This window comes from Saimiri boliviensis, chromosome 8, assembly GCF_048565385.1.
Source record: "Saimiri boliviensis isolate mSaiBol1 chromosome 8, mSaiBol1.pri, whole genome shotgun sequence".
Taxonomy (NCBI): domain Eukaryota; kingdom Metazoa; phylum Chordata; class Mammalia; order Primates; family Cebidae; genus Saimiri; species Saimiri boliviensis.
The window spans coordinates 123,052,088-123,072,270 of record NC_133456.1 but is presented as its reverse complement, the minus strand read 5'-3'; the positions used below and the strand labels follow the sequence as shown (position 1 = coordinate 123,072,270).

At 47.0% G+C, this 20,183-nt stretch overlaps 1 protein-coding gene across 1 annotated transcript in view; it reads left to right on the top strand.

Annotated features, from left to right (window-relative positions):
* ZNF438 (zinc finger protein 438) overlaps nucleotides 1-2,450 on the top strand; it is a 171,125-nt gene extending 168,675 nt beyond the window's left edge. The window contains exon 11 of the transcript XR_012519031.1: nucleotides 2,379-2,450. The gene's annotated coding sequence lies outside the window, so the exon portion shown is untranslated. The remainder of the gene's footprint in view (nucleotides 1-2,378) is intronic.
* The last annotated feature ends 17,733 nt before the right edge of the window (nucleotides 2,451-20,183 follow it).

Genomic DNA, 20,183 nt, shown 5'->3' with positions numbered 1-20,183 from the left:
TTTTTGCATGAAATGCACTTTAATTTTTAAATAAAAACTAGGATTTGGATTGCATGCAGGTTTGGTAACTGTCTATTCAATCAGAATAAAAAGCAGAATTCACTCAATTATTTCCATTCCAGCCTTCACTTTGGGGCGTGTTTTCCTCAGGTCACAGCCCAGGTTGTACCTCCTTCCTGCAGCCGCGCCTCTGTCCTGCCCTTGCCCCTGTTCTAGCTGTGATCATGGCACCCATCTTGCTGTCCAGAAGCTGAGGGTGGACTTGTCCACCTCTCACACTGGATAATAAGCCTCATGAGGGCAGGAACTGTTGCTGTGAACAGAGGTTCAGCACAGAGACCTACAGGGTCCAGTGCCTGACATGGAATGGGGTACAGCAGATGTTTGCTGAAAACAAAACAAAAAAGCATACATCAGTTAAATAAGAAAATTACCACTTTCTTTTTTTTTTTTTTTTTTTGAGACCGAGTTTCGCTCTTGTTACGCAGGCTGGAGTGCAATGGCGCGATCTCGGCTCACCGCAACCTCCGCCTCCTGGGTTCAGGGAATTCTCCTGTCTCAGCCTCCTGAGTAGCTGGGATTACAGGCACACGCCACTGTGCCCGGCTAATGTTTTGTATTTTTAGTAGAGACGGGGTTTCACCATGTTGACCAGGATGGTCTCGATCTCTTGACCTTGTGATCCACCTGCCTCGGCCTCCCAAAGTGCTGGGATTACAGGCTTGAGCCACCGCGCCCGGGCCCACTTTCCTTTTTATGTATCAACCAGCCTTAGAAGCAACCAAACTTTTAGCTAGAAAGGCATGGAGACAAACTTGATCTTAAAAATTCAGCACATGCATTTTGCTTCATGTCTTTTGCTTCTTGGAAAATTGTCCCAATGCCAGCAAAACTCGATTTTTTTTTTCCTCCTCTTTTGGCCCTAAATTATTTCTGAAAGTTACAGCATTTTCGATTTGTATTGTTTTATTACCTGTCATCTTTATTCACGTCCGCTTTTGTTGCTCTTTCTCTCTCTCTCACTGGACCACTTCCTAGTTTAGCTTGACCGTTCCTCTGTTAAGCTGTTCCTCATATGGAAAGTTGCCGCTTCATCAGCACACCATAAATAATCCACCCTGGGTGCGTTCCACTGCCTTCTCTGGCTACAGACTCCTCCCCTCCCCAGCTGCACGGCTCCAGTTGTCTGTGGCCCCTGTGACAGGGTTGTTGGCAGTAAATGTTCAACTTCATTTATTTCCTAGACTTCTCAGATCTGGACTGGTTTGCTCCATTCGAGCTGCTGACAAGCTTTGTTAGGTACATATTTTACAGCATCTCCCCTTTTCACTGGGCTCCTGAGAAAAAGTGTCCTGGTGCATATGACCTGGAATTTAGCAGAATAGGTTTTTAGCTTCAACTTTATTCTGACTTCCCTGACACTGGACAATCAGCAGCTTATCTAGACTTGTGGTTTAACCTAATGTATATTTTAGCAATATCCACCTCTTCAGGAATATTACTTCTAGAGGTGAAATATTTCTTGTGTCTTGTATTTGGTCACGGTCATGGTTATTCTTATAATAAAATTATAACCACAATTTTGGGGGCACGTTTTAAATTTGTGTTTAGTATGCAGACGTTGGCTTAGGAGTACATCACATTTTCCGTGCTCTGAAGTGTGAAAATATTTCAATGCATTGCTTAACTGTAGGAAAAATGCTACCCATTGAAGGAAACCAAATGTGACAAGTAAAAGATATACTGATTATTCCTTCTAATTTTAACGTGAAGCTAAATTTTCCTTTTCAGTTAAGTTTGCTCCTATCCTCAGAATTGCTCCACCCCCACCCACTTAGCTTAACAGTGAAGAAACAATAGGATGGCAGTTCTTGCCGTTGTTAATATGTTCCAGAAACAAAAATCTCAAGTTATTAGACTTATCATAGATCATATTTTTTAATAGTGACTGAGCACTCCTCAATAAAAAGATTGTGCCTTCTTTCATTAAATATGAATTTAATCTCCACCTAGGAGTTGGAAAGAGACCACCAAGTCTTTGCAGAGACAAAGCACTGAATTTGGTCTGATTGCTGCCTGAATTGTAATGCATGTCTTACTACAAAAATTCACGCATGGAAGGGATCCAAGTAGCTCTAAACACATGCACCCCGCGTAACCACCCGTAGAGCTCTGGCTGTCTCTGAAAGATATTTAAGGTTTTGCGCTTAGGAAACTCATGTGCTATCTTCTCCCCGTCTAATGCAAATTAAAGCACAATTAAGGTTTTCCTAAGGCATTCATTGAACCAAGCCTTTTTGACCGTTATCATATCCAAGGAAAGTTACTCTAAAATGTCCGAGAAAACTAAGTCTTTCAAATGGTCTTTATTCTTTCAGGAAGTAAAGGATGGGAAGGAGAAGCAGGAGAATGAGACTACTGTGTCAAGATGCGGCGGCATGAGGAGCTTTCTGATGACGCAAGGCCTGGGGGGGCGCTCACTGTAAGGGTTGGGGACGTGTCTCCAGTGTCCAGGTAGTACAATGCCATTCAGATTTTGTTGTAACCAATGGAAGGAAATTTGGCAATGTCTATCAAATTCTAAAATGCGCATTTCGACCCAGGATCCCTACTTCTAAGAATTTGTACCACACAGGTAGATAAAGATGTTCACTGCAGCATTGTTTATAGTTAGCAAAAGACTAGATGCAACTGAAATATCTATCACAGCTGGTTAAAAAAAAAAAAATCAGGACACCTTATAATGGAGTACCATGGTGCAAAAGATTGAAGTAGCGCTTTTTGCTGGAGTAAGTATTGTGTGAAGGAAGCCAGGTCAGAAGAATGTATACTATGTTAAAAAGGGGAAGAAAGAGGGAGAGAAAGGATCTATGTGTGCTCATAGATGCACAGAAAATTTACGGAAGGTGACTTTGCACTATTGGAATGTTTTGTTGCATTTTCTTTAAAAACTTCCCATTTTATTTATATTTCATATTCTGATATTCTTGACATAGAATTTCAACATTATTTACAATCAAATCTGGTAGTATTTTCTTGCATAGCCTTTGCATTTGGTAATATGTGTTCATAATTATTTTCTTCTAGTAACATTATGGTCTTTTTTTTTTTTTTTTTTTGAGGCAGAGTCTTGCTGTGTCTCCCAGGCTGGAGTGCAGTGGCACGATCTCGGCTCACCCCATCTCCCAGGTTCAAGCGATTCTTGTGCCTCAGCCTCCCACGTAGCTGGGACTACAGGCACGCACCACCACGCCCAGCTAAGTTTTGAATTTTTATAGAGACAAGGTTTCGCCATGCTGGCCAGCCTGGTCTCAAATTCCTGACCTCATGTGATTCACCTGCCTCAGGCTCCCAAAGTGCTGGGATTATAAGCATGAGCCACCACACCCAGCCCATTATACTCTCCTTTATATATCAGTGGTTAGAAACATGGGCTTTGTTGTCTTACGGTTTTATATTTCACTCCTGAGTCTACCAGCTATTTATTTAGCTCTATAATTCTGACAAGTGCCTTCATTTTTCTTTTTTTACCTTAAATTCAGGGGTACATGTGCAGGTTTGTTACTTAGGTAAACTAGCATCATGGGGGTTTGTTGTACAGATGATTTCATCACCCAGGTATTAGCCCAGTACTCTTTAGTTATTTTTCCTGATCCTCTCCCTCCCACCTTTCACCCTCCAGTAAACCCCAGTGTGTGTTGTTCCCCTCTATGTGTCATGTGCTCTCCTCATTTAGCTCCCACTTGTAAGCGAGAACATGCAGTATTTGGTTTTCTGTTCCTGTGTTAGTTCCCGTGTTAGTATGTATGGCTGCATAGTATTCCATGGCGCATATGCACCACATTTTCTTTATCCAGTCTACCACTGATGGGCATTTTAGGCTGATTCCATGTCTTTGCTGTTGTAGTGCCACAATGAATGTGTACCTTTGTCTCTATGATAGAACAATTTATATTCCCAGTGATGGGATTTCTGGGTCGAATGGTAGTTCTGTTTTTAGGTCTTTGAGGAATTCTACTCTGTCTTCCACAATGGTTGAACTAATTCACACTCCCACCAGCAGTGTATAAGCGAGTTTCTTTTTCTTTGCAACTTGCCAGCACCTGTTATTTTTTTCTTTTCAATTATAGCCATTCTGACTGGGGTGAGATGGCGTTTCACTGCAGTTTTCATAAGGCATTCATTTGAGTTGCGTTTCTCTAATGATCAGTGATGTTAAGCTGCTTTTCACATACTTGTTGGTCACATGCAGGTATTTTGAAAAATGTCCTTTGCCCACTCTTTAATGGGCTTGTTTGGTTTTTTTCTTGTAATTTGTTTAAGTTCCTTATAGATGCTGGATATTAGACCTTTATCAGATGCATCGTTTGCACATATTTTCTCCCCATTCTGTAAGTTGTCTGCTGCCCTGCTGATCATTTCTTTTTCTGTGCAGAAGCTCTTTCGTTTAATTGGATCCATTTGTCAACTTTTGCTGTTGTTGTAGTTGCTTTGGACATCTTTGTCCTGAAATCTTTGCCCATTCCTATGTCCAGAATGCTATTGCCTAGGTTGTCTTCCAGGGTTTTTAGAGTTTTGGGTTTTACGTTCAAGTCTTTACTCTGTCTTGGGTTGATTTTTTACATGGTGTGAGGAAGAGGTCCAGTTTCAGTCTTCTGCATATGACTAGCCAGTTCTCCCAGCGCCACGTATTGAATAGGGAATCCTTTCCCCATTCCATGTTTCTGTCAGCCTTGTCAAAGATCAGCTAGTCGTAGGTGTGCGGCCTTGGCTTTACCAGATTAAGCTGTAGCCATACTGGATCATTAGGGTAGGCCTCAGCAAAATCGTGAAGGAGGGAACATCTGTCCTGTTCCCTCACTTGTGGTGCTCTGGGCATTTTCTCACTTGAGACCCTACTGCCTAACAGTCCCATGAAGATGACCCACAAATTAAAAAGATCTATTCGCAACCCAAGATACATATTCATACATATGTATGCTATACACAGGTAGATACCTACAACTGAGACAAAAGATTTTAAAATTAATAAAAATAATACAGTATATAAAATAATTTACATTGCATTTTGACATGTCCTGTTCTAATTCATTTTTAAAGGCTGGATACCTTGCACTAAGTTGACTTCATGACCCACTAATGAGCAAATAACATCTGAAGTATTTGGCTACAGACTTTTTACTTTCTGACCCCTGCACTACATTATGGCCTTTCTGGACTGTCACTTGGTCCCTCAGATCCCTGCTGTCAGAGGCTTGAGGAGTGACACTCATCTCTCCCCACAAACTTACATTTCATAGACCTTTTGAAGGATGACGTCACACCAAAGGGATAACTAATGCTGGAACTTCAGGCATCCTGTGGCCAACTGTGAGGCCTTTGGGAGCTGCGTCAGCTCTCCACTTCCCCTTTGGAAAAGGTACATTGCCACCCATCAAGGGGCTCACCCCAGTACGCTGCCAGGCCTTGAAATCCTGTCAGAGTTTTACTTGACTAGAGTTGCCAACTTTTTGGGTTTGGACTGAATGTGAAATTATCTCTCAATTTTTTTTTTTGAGTTGGAGTCTACCCCTCTATCACCTAGGCTGGAGTGCAGTGGTGGGATCTCAGCTCACTGCAACCTCCACTTCCTAGGTTCAAGCAATTTTCCTGCGTCAGCCTCCCGTGCAGCTGGGACTACAGGCCCAAACCAGTCAAAGGTAACACCTAGTTAATTCACATTCTCCCCTGTGGATTCCTCCGCGGTCCCCCTTATTTAATTTCAGTGTGTTGGCTTAAAGAAAGTAGGTCTGGTTTTCCTTTTCGTAGCAACTTAAGTCTATCCCAAGTTGCCCAAAGACTGTTTATGGAACGACTCAGAGGACCTCCAGGGATCTCCCCAAATCCACACGCAGCTCCTGGGTGCCCCTGGTCACCTGGAGAACCAGGCACCCAGTGTGCCCACCTGGGGGTCCAGGGCCTGAAAAGCCAACCTGGCACAGAGCCACACAGGGTCCTCTAGACTTCCGAGCAGATGGTTTTACCTGGGCGCTGCTGCTAAGCCGTACTTTTCCATTTGCACATGGATGGGAGAATAGAATCTGGCTCTTGCAATGATAATAAAAGGCACTAGGACAGAAGGAAATTGGCAAGTATTAACGAATAATTGAATGTTTTCATTTTGCTTTGATTTTCATCAGTGTGCTGAAATACTATCTCAAACGTTCATCGTCTTATATGGGAAATAATAATTACAGTAATAATAATTGTTATAACTCCAAGGGCCTTTATTGCTGAAGAGAGCAAGCTTAGGCAATTATCACAAACAACTCAAATGCTTTCCTGGGTCCTGTGGGATTAATTGGGGATTTCAGTCCACTCACAATTGGGGAAATTTCCACATCACAAAATCCATTGCTGTAATGGACACTAATTGGCCTCCTTGTTGACAGTCCCAGAAGAGAAAGCCCAGAGCCCTAAAACTGAGCGATTTGCTAAAGGGTTGAGACAGTAGATAGGAAATCATGCTGCTGCAACCCAAAGTTTGCTCTTTTCCAGGCATAAAGAGAGTGTGTGGGGCTGCAGGGCTGTCAGCATCGCAGGTAATTGATTCCAAAACAGCAGAAGGCCTTCTAGTAGTACCAGGAACTTATAGGTTCAGCAAGACCCGAAGCTACTCCAGCATTCATATTCTTTTAACTTAGGAAAGAAACCACTGAATTTCAGTTGGTGGCAAAGCAGACAAAGGTGTAGATGAGAGAGCTGGTTCTCCTGATGTGAGAGTGTTTGACCACATTTCAGGAAAACAGGCTGACTGCTCTCTTTCTACACAAAGCAGCTGGGAGGTGTGATTTGCAGGGACCACATTAGCCCTAGGTAAAGAGAGCAGACTCTGCCACGTTGTAAGGTTTGAATTAAACCTTTCACACTCAGAAGCACTGCGTTCTGAATCGCATCCAATCATTAGCTAATACCTGCCAATTTTCTACTAAGTGCAGTCTCACACTGGGGCCAGTACACCAGCAGCAAGCCATTAGATCATCCCAATATTTTCTGTCACATTCATCAGCATTGTTGCGAAAATGTCTTAAATGGACAATTCTCCTAGAACACAATTAAAATAAGACAGAAAAGATGGGCAACCACTGAAAAGTCTGTTGAACCCAAAGCACCCAGAAAATCTCCCCCCACAGAAATAAGATAGCTCCATGGAGCTTTTAAACTAGCATTTATAGTGCAGCCAGGGCTCTACCAGCCACACATCCTGAGCATGCACCGCCCATGGAATAGGGCTGAAAATGGCAGTCCGCTTGTGCTGAGGTCTCACCTTCGAGCTGCCGCTTCTGCGCTCCCAGCCCAGTCCTGCCATCTTTTTCCTCTGGAGATGGGGCTGCCCTGGCTTCACTCTGCTGCCTCGCCTCTCCTGTGTCCCCAGTTCATTTGTTGACTCGGTTGTCACTTCCCATTCCCTAGAGGCCCCAGGCCGTCGGAGGTCCCAGCTGTTCTCCACTTCAATCACATGGAGCCAAGTCCTCCCCTTCAAACAGGGACGGCTTTTCCTTAGGCCCAAAACTTGGAGGTAGCCCTCAATTTCTTACAGCAACCTTTTGTTCCTTGTTTACCCTTTTTCTGCCCAAAGTTCAGTTCAGCTCCACAGGAGCTTGGTGAGGAGGCCCGGTGACCACCTTCCTCCGCCCAGCAGCCTGCAAGCTCCATGCAACCTTCATCACTTTGGGGCGAGTTCTCTGCAGCCAGATCTCCAGCCTGGGGCTGTCACCTCCAGCTGGCGTCAGTTTCCCCCATCGAAGGCCTGCTCGTTCCTCAGAGCACCTCCCACCCTGCCTCCTGCTACGGAGTAATGTCTTCAAAGTACACAGTAACATGGTTTCCAGCAAAACATAGGCAAAGCAAAAAGTTTACAGGATTTGGCCAGGTGTGGTGATTCATACCTGTAATCCCAGCACTTTGGGAAGCCAAGACGGGCAGATCATGAGGTCAGGATCATCTCGAGACCATCTTGGCCAACATGGTGAAACCCCGTCTCTACCAAAATACAGAAAATTAGCCAGGCATGGTGGCGCGTGCCTGTAGTAGTCCCAGCTACTCAGGAGGCTGAGGCAGGGGAATCGCTTGAACCCGGAGGCGGAGGTTGCAGTGAGCCTAGATTGCACCACTGCGCTCCAGTCTGGCGACAGAGCAAGACTCTCATACACACAAAAAAAGTTTACAGGATTCATCACTAGGAGAGAGGGAGCTGAAGAATGAAATTATAAAAGGAAAACATTAAACATTCCATGAGTGAAAGTTAGGGGGATCCCACTCAGGGAACAACCACGCCACCTTTTCAGGCTCTGGCTCAGTCCAGACAAGTCGATGGGCGAGGTGAGGCATGAAGGCATGGCCCACAGCACTTTAACTGTGGTGGCTGTCCCACTCTCCTGCTGTCCAATCACATGCAGTTCAGTTTTCCCGAAAAAACCGCAGGCGCGATGGTGCCCCCCAATTGTCTTTGCTGCAGTCCTGGAACTCTCAAGGTTGCCGAAACTGCTAGGGTTCTGATTGTCGAAGTGAGTGGTGCTCCTCAGTCTCGAGGGCCAGCTTGCATTGTTTCTCTCACGGAACACGATTAACAACTCAAACAAAGGAAAGATCAGACCTGGTGTGCAGCTCAGGTGACAACGGGGTTCCTGTTCAGGTCAGTTTCCTGCTCTTCCTACCAAATTGGTCAAAGCAATGAAATGTGTGAACTGCGTTATTTATGAGTTTCCAGGGTTGTAAAAGTCATGGCTGTGCTAAGAGACCAAAAATTCCTTGAACACCACGGCAAAACGCCCTCTTCTGTCAAAAGAATAGATCTCTTCTCCAAAATCAAAACCTCTGCCAACTCAGAAAGTTAGCATGGGACGGGTTTCTCGCAGGGAGAGCCTCTGTAGGCAGGTGAGCCATGCATGGGGCCCACCGACAACTGCGGATTGTGATTCATTAGTGGAGGAAAATTTGCAATCGGACTTTACCGTTGGGATTTACTTGCGTTTGAAAGCAATGCAGTTAGCAGTCCATCTTTCAACACCGAATGTATTTTCTCTGCTTTTATATCTTTCTGATGAATTAAGCACTTATGTGAGGCGAGGGACTGAAAACACTAGCAGCTAAATCTCTGAGTAGATCTGCTTGCCAGGTATGGCTGCATGGAGAAACACGGGAACCAATCTGACATTGTTTCCCCACCAGTGTGGTACCAGCCATGAACTGTGGTGCTCACCCCAATTCTACAATGGGCAGATAATAAGAGTTCCTTGCCCTCCCGTTCTCCACGCTGTTTTGAACAAGGCCTGCTAATTGAATTCGGTGTTTGCAGTTTTAAATGTTCATGTTTTCCACAAAACAAGAATATATTAAACTCATTTCATCTGTCATCCAAGAATTGGAGCCTGCATTTTTATTACCAACTGACTTGCATGTTCACCTTTATCCCAGTTTTTTTTTTTTTTTTATGTTTACAATGTAATTAAAAACCATCAAGTCAGATGATATATTGAATTGTTCCCTTTGGGGGAAGATAAAGGAGGAGAAAAGATAGCTGCAATTGCTTCCTTTTTGCTGAGTATTTCTGCCTTCTCAACAGAAATACATCAGGTATCTGCTCACCAAGAGCGTTTTGTAATGTCACTGGTGATTTAACAAGTACAAAATATTGTAATTAAATGTTCGAATGCGCTCTTCTATTTTCCCATTACAAATGATCATGGAACTTGATTAATTTCAGCCGTTTAGAAAGGACCTGGCTTTGGTAATATTGTTTCCTGCAATGCACACCTCCAGGGAAAACTATGATCTGAATCCTGAAGTCAGAACCAATTAAACTCTTCTGTTTTCCCCACTGCAGCCTGAGGATGAGGCACATTTTTCAGGCATGACTCAAACAGGCTTGTCAGGTCTCTGGGGCTCAACGCCCCTGGGCACTGCCTGCCTGCTGCCAGCTGTGAAGAGCGTTCTGTAGGTACAGGCACATAATAGGGAAGAAAATGATAAATCCACAAAGGCAGAGGTGGCAGTGGGCAGTTCTGAGCTGCAACGCTTACTCAGCATCAGGGAAGCCTGGTCCTGGTCTGGAAACCCTGCCTGCGGCCACAAGAATCTAAGGCTGGGGGTCAGAAAGAGGTGGACAGCTAGGAAGTTGTGGAGCACAAAAATGAAACCATTGCATATTCTTAAACATCAGAAGGGGAGAAACGCTTCAAACAAAATTAGCCTTTGGACTGATGAAAAGCAGAAGCAAATCCTTAGATAAACCCTCAAATAAGAAATTATCAAGCAGAGGCCACTGATCAAGTCCCCTTCGTTTAAAGATTAGTTTTGATGATTCCTCAGATGCTGCAGAGAAACAATTTTATTGTCCTGAGTTTCTTCCCTAGATAATTGAGTGTTGCGTGGTTTTGGTCCATCTGACTTTTTTCCTGACTTTGATATTAAATAAACCACCACCACCACCAAAACCTACAGTGTAATTACGATCTAGCAAATGAGTTGCCGAAGGAAAACTGCCTGTTTTCACAGGAGGACTGGTCCCAGTCTGTTTGCTTTGGAGGATTTTAAACAGCTCTTCCCTGCCGAGCAATAAATGCAAACCCCAAACTTGCTACACAGATTTATTTTTCTTACTCAAGAGATTTTGCATTTTCCTCTGACCTAAAATAGGAGATCTATGACAGGTAATATAGAAGCCAAGATCTTTTATCATTCTTAATGTATAAAGCAATCCAACTTTAGGTTTTAGTGGCACAGGCCATTGTGATGAAGTCTGAAGGAGCCCATGGACCCCACGTCCGTGCCCTGACATCCAGGCTCCCACCTGCTTGGAGGTTTGTTCTCCAAGATCAACAGCTCTGCTTTCTCCATGTGCTCTTTGCATCAACATCTGTCAACACACTCATGTATTTTTAAGATGAGCCCAAATCCACATTTCCCTCTAAGTTCAGCAAATGGCTGGGGAAGGGAAGTTGGGGAAGCCAGGGCCTGCGCAGGTACCCCGGGCAGGTGGGGGGCACCTTGCCTTTCTCTCACTTTGTTTTTCCAGACAGCAGCATCTTAAAATGTGGGAGTGGCCTGGACCTCCCAGCTTAGAGAGCTCAGGCTGACCTGAGACCCCAGGCTCTTTATCAGCCAACTCCATTCCGTCCAAACTTGCTGGCCATAGTGGTATCCACAGCAGGGGCACCACCCAGACAGAGGCCTTGAGGCCTGAGAGCACCAGGGAAAATGTCAATGTCCAGAGCTCCAAGGGCCAGCAACAGCGTGATGGGAGGTGCCAGAGGCTGTGAAAGAGAAGGAAAAATGGATAGAGAAGTTGGGGGGGGGGGGTCTCTGGCTGGAAGAGAGCTGGGACGGCTTGAAAGGAAAAGACCAGTTTGGAAGGAGGGACCCTTCCTAAGCCCTGCAATGGGCTCAGCCCTAGGGCAGGTCCAGGCAGAGGCCCTGACGGCCAGAGCCAGAGGCCACTGGGCCTGCAAATACCCGCTCCAGCCTCCTCCACCCTGGGAAAAAACAAAGGCGAAGCCTGCTGCACTCCGCACTCTTCTCGAATGGGAGGGATGCTTGAACTCAACCAGATGCTCCATCTTGGTGCTTCAGGTAAAAATTCCATTCTGACTTCTGAACCCCATCAGGTTTATGAGTGGAGGGCTGCAGGCGTGGGAACTGAGCTGTTTGTTATGCCTGCCCTGCCTCCCTTCCCCAGCCATTGCCCCCTTAACGACAGGCTTACTCTCAAAACCCTGAACTGGTCTGAAATGCACCTGGCTCTGAGACCTTGGAGATAAAACAGGATTTAAAGGCAATGCATTTTCAACCGGGCAACCTTATCTGGATTGACTGCTCCGGGTTTTCAGCTAAGTGTGAATGTGAAGGATAATTACCATCGTGTGTTACCTGAGATTACAGGGTTGTGTTCCAACTAATGACACCACGAGAACCAAGCAGTTGTTAATATTTAATCAGTCTCTTGGCTTAACAATTGGATAAATGAGGTGTGTAATTACACAATTATAAAAGACATTTCAGTTAGGAATGGTACTGTTATTAGTACTGAAGGTGAAAGATGGGAGAAATAGACCACTGGGTCATTTCAGAAACGCCATCAGAGAAGACCCTTCGAGGCGGGCCTCCATTATGGAATACTAATGGCAGACCTCAAATGCTTTTCCAGTATGGACTTTTTCTGTTCCTTCTGGGGCTGTCAACATCGAACATCAAGCCAGATGTTTTGTTGCTCTCACACGTAACTACCACCGGAGTCTTCAAATGGGACACACTCCAGAGTTGCATTCTAAAGGTGAGTCATGTTTCGTAGCTCTGTGTGCTGGTGGATTTCTGCTTGCTTGTGTGTTTTCTTATTTTTGTTGGTATTTGGGAGACAGTGAGCCAAAGCCCAGGTCAGTGAACCCCCACGTCACCTTCTTGGAGCTGGGGTTTTTCTGGTTTTGTTTTGTTTTTGCCTGTTTCTCCCCTTCAGCCACTGGGCCTGTGCCACCACTCCCTACCTGGGGTGGCACTTGCCTACCAAGGGGAGCAGCTTGCACCATCCCTGCTAGAGGATGCTATTGGCAGGCAGTCACCCTGTGACCCACCTGGGTGCTCCATCTTCTCTCAGGCGCTGACAGCTCTTCATAGAAAAACGCCATTTTCTTATTCAGGGGCTCAGGCAACCAATTAGCTGAGAGCTTCTCCATGGCTAAGGCCTGGAAAACACAGTCAAGAGCCATGAAAATCATCCGGCACATTTCAGCACCCACATGAGATGTCACCCACCGGGAGGATGGCACTTGCCTCATACGGATCAGAGTGTTGTGTGTGGAATTTCTTATGCTCCAATCCATATCCCTCAAGGATCATTTGTCAGAGCTGCAAGAAAGCCCTTATCCCTTTGCACGTGCTGTTGATCAGTATCAGAATCGCTGGACTGACACATCCGCTCTGCCCAGAAATGCAATCATGGCGACTAGGGCCGCCCCTCCTAGGCTCCCCTGCCGAGCAGCCCAGCCACTGGCCGCCAACCTCCTCCTCCAAGGCTTGGGCCCAGGTTTCATGGCCTTTCCTTTCTTTCTGGGCTGAAGGGATGGATCCTTTAAGGAGCATCTCTTGCAGCTCACCTGTCTAGCAGCGTCCCTCACTATCTGAGGCCCGGCCATTGGCGTGTGCTCCAGCACCTTCTCCGGTGGCGACCACTACGACTCCAGGAGACGGGAAATGAGCAGAAAGGAATCTGGAGACAGGGAGTCAGTTCATTACCCTCCGTCTTTGTGGCTTTTCCCAACTTCCTAGATAGGGACTCCATCTCCCGTTGCTCTGGAAACCCCAATTCCTGTGGAAGGCTGACTGGCCCAGGAGACAGAGAGATCTGGATTTACAATCCGGCTCTGCCCCTTACTATCCGTGTGAACTGGGGGTGATTATCCTTCATGCACTTCCATTTTTTCACATAGGCTGGGGTAAGGCTGCACCAATCAGGGTCTGTTGCAGGGGAAGATGAGAGAAGCCAGCCCTTGACAGGTACCCTGAACTTGTTACACTTTTTTCTCTCCTTCCAGCACTCCTCATTCTGGCCGAGATTATTTATTGGTGTCACAGACTGCAAGTTCCTTGAAGGCAAGGAACGAAGGCTATTTCAGCTTTGGATTTCTGGCTCTTAATACCATTCAAGGCCACAGTCAGTACTCGGTGAACCCTGGCAATAATCCTAGGCTTTTCTGTGTTTTTATGGGGCTCCTCTATCTTTCCTAAAAATTAAAGCTTCACATTTTACTATCTATTCTAAAGAGCTGAGAGGAAACACCCAACGTGAGCTCCACTAGCTAACAGTTTGCTGAATAATGAACTGAACTGAATGCTTGGTGCAGCCACACCCTGTCACTTCAGCACCATCGAGGCTCCCTGCAGGCCCCCACATCTGTGGGGTCACTGATGTACGGGTGGTAGAGCCTGGACTGTGACAACTGTCCTTGGACCAGGATCATGGAGACACACCATGAGCAAGTCCATCCACGGCGGGCACGTTATCAAGTTTGTAGAAAGAATCGTCCGGGTCCATATGTTTTGGCTTCATATGTGGAAAGAAGCACGTTCAGCCTCTTTGGAAACTCAGGGATCTGGCACCAGAACTTTTCTTAACACATTTGCACTTCAGTTGTTGGGGATGCTAGAGAAGCATTTAAATCATAATTAATAAGCACTATTAACTATTTGGAAAAAGTAAGCAGGTGGAAGCCATTGCTGCCAAAGGCTGACACTGGCTGCTGATAATGCACCTGATTAGGTGGTTCTTTCTTACAGAGGAAAGCAAAGTGAAGCCCCCCACTCTCATGCCTCAGTTAGAGGACTGGCCGAGTAAGAAACCTCTCTGAGAACCTCGCCATGGCTGTGCACTGCCTCTGCGTCCGGCCCCCTCTCCTCCCCTGCTGCCTCCCCGCCACTCAGCCTGGCTTCCTTACTGGCTGGTGTTGAAAGGCAGTTCTCAGCTGAGTAAATAACGTAGGCATGAAGCCAAGGCTCTTGAAAGTGAGTTAATCCTTTCTCCGTCAAAATTCCCAACAACAATCTGGCTTTGTTTAACCATTTGATGTTGGTATGCCTGTTTTTTTTTTTTTATAAACACAAAGGGAATCACCCACTTTGGCCGCTGTCCAGAGTGGCCATCGCGAATGCGCGTGCAGTGACTCGTCTTGCTCACAATGGATGGCCACATCGCACCCTTCATACTAGATAAGGGGGGCTGGGTGTGGATCACACCTGTAATCTCAGCACTTGGGGAGGCTGCGGTGGGAGGTCATTTGAAGCCCAGAGTTTGAGCTCAGCCTAGTTTCGAACCTATTTCTACAAAAAAATAAAAATTACTCAGGTGTGGTGGCACGCACCTGTAGTCACAGCTACTCAGGAGGCTGAGGTAGGAGGATCACTTAAGCCTACAAGTTTCAGGCTGCAGTGAGCCATGATTGAGCCACTGCAGCCTGGGTAACAGGGAAAGACTCTGTCTTAAAAACAACGACAGAAATAGAAGAGGGTGGTCATTACTCTGCGTGGTCCAACAGCACCCAAGGGGTAACTGCAGAGAACTTGGGGGGCGCCTCATGTGTGCTGAGCACAGGGCTGAGCTTTTCGCATGTGGCAGCTCCTTTAATCTCACTACATCTTTGAAGTTATAAGGAGGTAGGTATTATTATGATGTTGACTTTACAGATGAGGAAACTGAGGCACTGAGCAGTTAAGTCGTTGTTATTAGAGTCAACCCCAAAAGTCTATTGTCCAGATATGCCCATTATTACACTGAAACCTCCCCAACAAAAAACATCCTCTCTTGATGCCACGTACTTGCTGGTCTGCAGCTGTTTCTAAAGTCTAAGCCTCCAAACAGGCAGGGTCCCAAGGAGGGGATCGTGGGAAGGAAAGCCTGGCCAGGGTTCCTGTGTTCTTGCCACCTGGGAACTCGCCCTCCTTGCCCTCTCCCACTGCCATCTGACCTGAGGTTGCTTAACATCACAGAAACACACTAGCCTGGCCTGCAGGTCTTTGTCCCAGGTAATCTTCGGTTCATCCATCTCTCTGCAGGGGCTTGCACCCTGCCATGACCTGGTGTGGGAGTGAGAAGGGGAGGGAGGTGTTTGCAAAGTGACCTACAAGCTTCCAGTTACAATCGCAATGAACCTACGTGATGACGCACTACCGCTTAGGGACACTTCCGTGTTTGCACCATGGACCTGGGAAATGTCCTCTTCCTGCCGGTTCTGCAAAACAGGCTCCCAGAGACTTTCTGCCCAATGCTGAGCTTTCCTGAGTAATTTTCTGGAGTAATGCAATTTGTATTTTTGATGACTACACTTTGAAGTAAGTTTTCTGTGTTCCTCTATGTATTTATTTATTTTTGAGACAGAGTTTCACTCTTGCCCCGGTTGGAGGGCAATGGCGCCATCTTGGCTTACTGCAGTCCCCACCTCCCAGGTTCAAGGGATTCTCCTGCCTCAGCATCCCGAGTAGCTGGGATTACAGGTGCATGCTACCACGCCTGGCTAATTTTTCTATTTTTAGTAGAGATAGGGTTTCACCATGTCGGCCAGGCTGGTCTTGAACTCCTGACCTCAGGTGATCCACCCGCCTCAGCCTCCCAAAGTGCTGGGATTACAGGCATGAGCCACCGCTCCCAGCCTGTGTATTTATTTAAACATCGACTTGTGCTTAGTTAGAGCCCTTTGCCATCATTGCCATTTGTGTGTTATCTCTTCTGCAAGATCATGAGCTCCTTGGGGAAATGCATCTTTTGCATCTCGGTGGCCCGGTTTTGAGCTTAATACAGAGGAGGGGCTCAGAAAGTGCTTGTTAACCAGATGATAAGGCATTATGGGATGTCTGAGATTAAAGTGGCAGAACAGAAGAGAGAAAAGGGGTCACCAGCAGATATTTAGAAAAGGAAAATTCTCTCTTGTAATCATCCCCAGACTTAAACCATCAACCCAGGAGCCACAAGTAATGCATGATGTAAAAAGTCAGAATAAAGTATCTCTTTACTCCCTCTTTCAGTGCTGCCATTTTGTCTTCACTCCATCATTCCTCACTCACGTTAGACACTATCCCTTCTTTCCAGCTTTTCCATCTCCTCCCTGATCCTAACTCCAGATTCTGCCTCATCCTGCACTGGTTGACGGTAACGTACAGTTGTTTATCTCAACTCTTCTTCCCAGTGGCCTGTTTTGGCATCTTTAAGGGATTGTCATCATTTGCTCATGGCTAGAAATAAAGGGATCTCTTTGTTATGAGCTTCTTAAGAAGGATCGGTTCACACAGGTTATCAATGACAGCAAACCAATTCGGCCCACCTCAAACCAAAAATAATGTGGGGGTGGGCAAGAGGTTTGTCTATCCCACCCAAAATGTTCAGGCAACTTACTCCAGACACCCAAATTATGTTATTAAGGTCTCATCTCTTGTTCTAAATGTCTTTGGGACATAGTCTGGACTGTGTTGGGTCTGTTCTCTACACAGACTCTGTATGCAGAGATGAGATGGATGCTGGTGGCCCCAAGCATGTCCTATATCTCACAGCTGCACAGAAGGGAGGTGGCATCCACAGTGGCCGGTAAAGTCCTGGTGAGGCCACGGCAGGTGGTGATCATGGGTTTGGGTGGTGTGCCCATTCTTGATCTTGAGCAAGTCTAAGTCACAGGCCCACCCTGGGTCTGGGATGGAGGGTGGAGTGAATGAAGAGAGCCCCACCCGAAGCCATTGGGAACATATACACTGTGGAGAGAGGGCTCGGGCTCCCTCAAAGAAGGCATGCCGAACACACAAAACCAGAGCTCCTTGCACCGTCGCCGACACGTCCTCCTTCCTGGATCTAGGATGGATTTCCTACAAGAGGACTTTATCTTTCCCACCCTTGTTCACACAGCCAGGTCTGAGTCCAGGTTTCCTAGCTGCAGGTGCGGTCCGCATTCCTTATCCCACACCACTCCTTCACACAGAAAGACACAAATGCACACACATGTGCAGTGCACACTCACCACCGATCCCTGCTCAAAAGCACCTACAGCACAACTCACCATTGTGAAGACACGGAACCCACCGAAGTACCATCGGCCAATGAGTGGTTAAGGAAAATGTGGTGTATATACACTGTGGAATACCACTCAGCCATAAAAATGAATGAAGTAATGTCTTTTGCAGTAACTTAGATGAGGCTGGAGGCCATTTTTCTAAGTGAAGTAACTCAGGAATGGAAAACCAAATACCGTATGTTCTCACTTATAAGTGGGAGCTGAGCGATGGGTACACAGGGGTATACAGTGATATAATGGACACTGGAGACTTAGAAGCGGGAGTGGGTAGAGGGAAGGGATGAAAAAACTACATAATTGGGTATGATGTACACTATTCGGGTGACAGTTGCACTAAAATCTCAGACTTTACCACTGTATAATTCATCTATGTAACTAAAACACACCTGTACCCCAAAAGCTATTGAAATAAAAAAAATCGGTCAATAAAATAAAACACCCATGTCAGCAGCAGCTAAGGACCTGAGTTCCTGGGGGCTTGGACAGCAGGCAGGCTCTGCTGACAGCTCCAAGCACAGGCCCTCAGCCTTGGGGCACACAGGGATGTCTGGGGGAACTTTCAAAACCCGGCACCTGGTCCCACCTCAGAGACTTGGATCTACTCAGCCTGCGCTGCCGTGATCTTTAAAGCTTTCCAGGTCGATCGGAGGTGTGGCCAGAGTTCATTAGCACTGCCTTGGGCGGAGTTGACTGGTCTGTAGAGATGCGATCTCAAGTTCAATGGGGGCCTGGCATGCTCCATCCGCTCCTCCGGTGTCTCACTCAAGCTCCGCCCTTCATCCTTTCCAGGTGCCAGGCAAGGACCTTGCAGCCAGGAAGGGAGGGGCCAGGGTGAGACAGGGCTCTCTGGCATTTGAATAAGGTGTCTGCAAGAACAGAGGAAAGAGGGATGACCTCTGTCCCAGAGACTTAGGGAGAGCCTTCCAGAGGAGGTGGCATTCAACGGGGACCTGGAGGCTTGTGACAGGGTCAACAGCACAGGTGATGGCACAGAGGTGGGCTGTGCTGATGACATGAGCTATGGGGTCTCAGGGCGTGTATACAGGGGAGGCAGACTGAGCTGGGTCCCCCCTTATCCCTGGGGTCATGGAGAGCATGGGGGATTTTTTTTTTTTAAGTAGAATTTCAGGATCTGTTTGGTGTTTGGTTAATTTATTATTATTATTATTTTGGAGACAGGGTCTTGCTGTGTAGCCCAGGCTGAAGTGCAATGGCATGACCACAGCTCACTGCAGCCTCCAACTCTTGGGCTCAAGCCATCCTCCCATGTCGGCCTCCTAAATAGGTGAGACAACAGGCGTGAGCCTGGTTTGTTTGTTTGTTGGATTGACTGGATGTTTTTGCCTTTTTTGTTTGTTTGTTGGCCTTTGACAATGTTAAGGTTGGATCATCAAGGGCAAGGAAAGCGTTTAGAAAGCAGCTACTTTAGTCCCAGCCAGACATGACAGAGGCCTGAACTGACTTAGACACATTCACTCCTTCGATCAACAGTTCCTGGGTGTGGGTCACGCAGGCCAAGAGAGACACAGGTTGGAAGGGTTAAAGGTGGATTCAGTGGGGCCTGGGGACAGCTGGATTTGAGGAATTAAAGAGAAGAAGGAAAAAAGTCCCACTTCCCCATGTCCAGCCATGCAGATAGTGACACCGTGAACAAAGACCAGCAATTCTAGAGGCTGTGGGCTGAGGAGCAGGCTGACCAGACGCCTGTGACAAGAGGTTGCAGTGCCTGTGGTCATCTGGGTGGAGAGATCGTCTTTTGCTCTGCGTTCTCCTTCCTTCCAGTAATATCTGTCACCCTTTTGTCAATGCCATCCTTGGAGGGATTCAGAAGGGGCGTTGGGTGTTCGGAGTGAGAGGACTCCGTTCTCCGGCTTGATGCGGATGCTGAGGGCTGCTCCCAGGCCCCTCCCAGTGTGATGAGCGCTGTGGCCCTTTCTGGCCCCACTGTTTGCCCCTCCTGCACCCGAGAAGCCCCGCGCCCACACTGGGCAGCCCTGAGAGGCCAGCAGAACCAGAGGGTGGCGAAGGAGACCCACAGTGCAGGGAAGATGGCACAGAGGTCACCAGACTGGGCCACAGTAGATGGCCACAGAGGCACCCGATGTGGGCTTTTTTAAAAACATGACTTGTTCCGAGGACGTGGCTTTCTACCTTCAGCAGGTGGGCCTGGGAGCAGCCGATGGGCTGTGTCGTCGTGCATGCGTGAGTTCCACAGAGATGTGCTTTTGTGTTCTGTGGAAACACGCCCCGCTCTAGCTTCTGCATTAGGGCCTGCTCCTCTGGAGGGAGACAGAACTCCTCCTGAGGAAGCCTGCACTGCTGCTGGGCAGGGACAGAGGAAAGAGCTCAGGAAGGGACAGAAATGAAATAACCCTTGCCACCTTGAAACTCGCCCATGGATGGCAGGTGCGGACGCAGGAGGGTTCCTTCCCTCCCAGCCAGCACCTCTGGCTCCCTGCTCTCTCCCCACCTCCTGGCCCGCTCTCTGAATCCCTCTTCTTTCTTCCCTGTTGCTACCCCATCTCTTCTCTCCCTCAGTCTTCTTTAGAGAACGTCAGACACAGAAAGTTGCCGGGGGTGGCACCTCTCATGCACACTCCATTT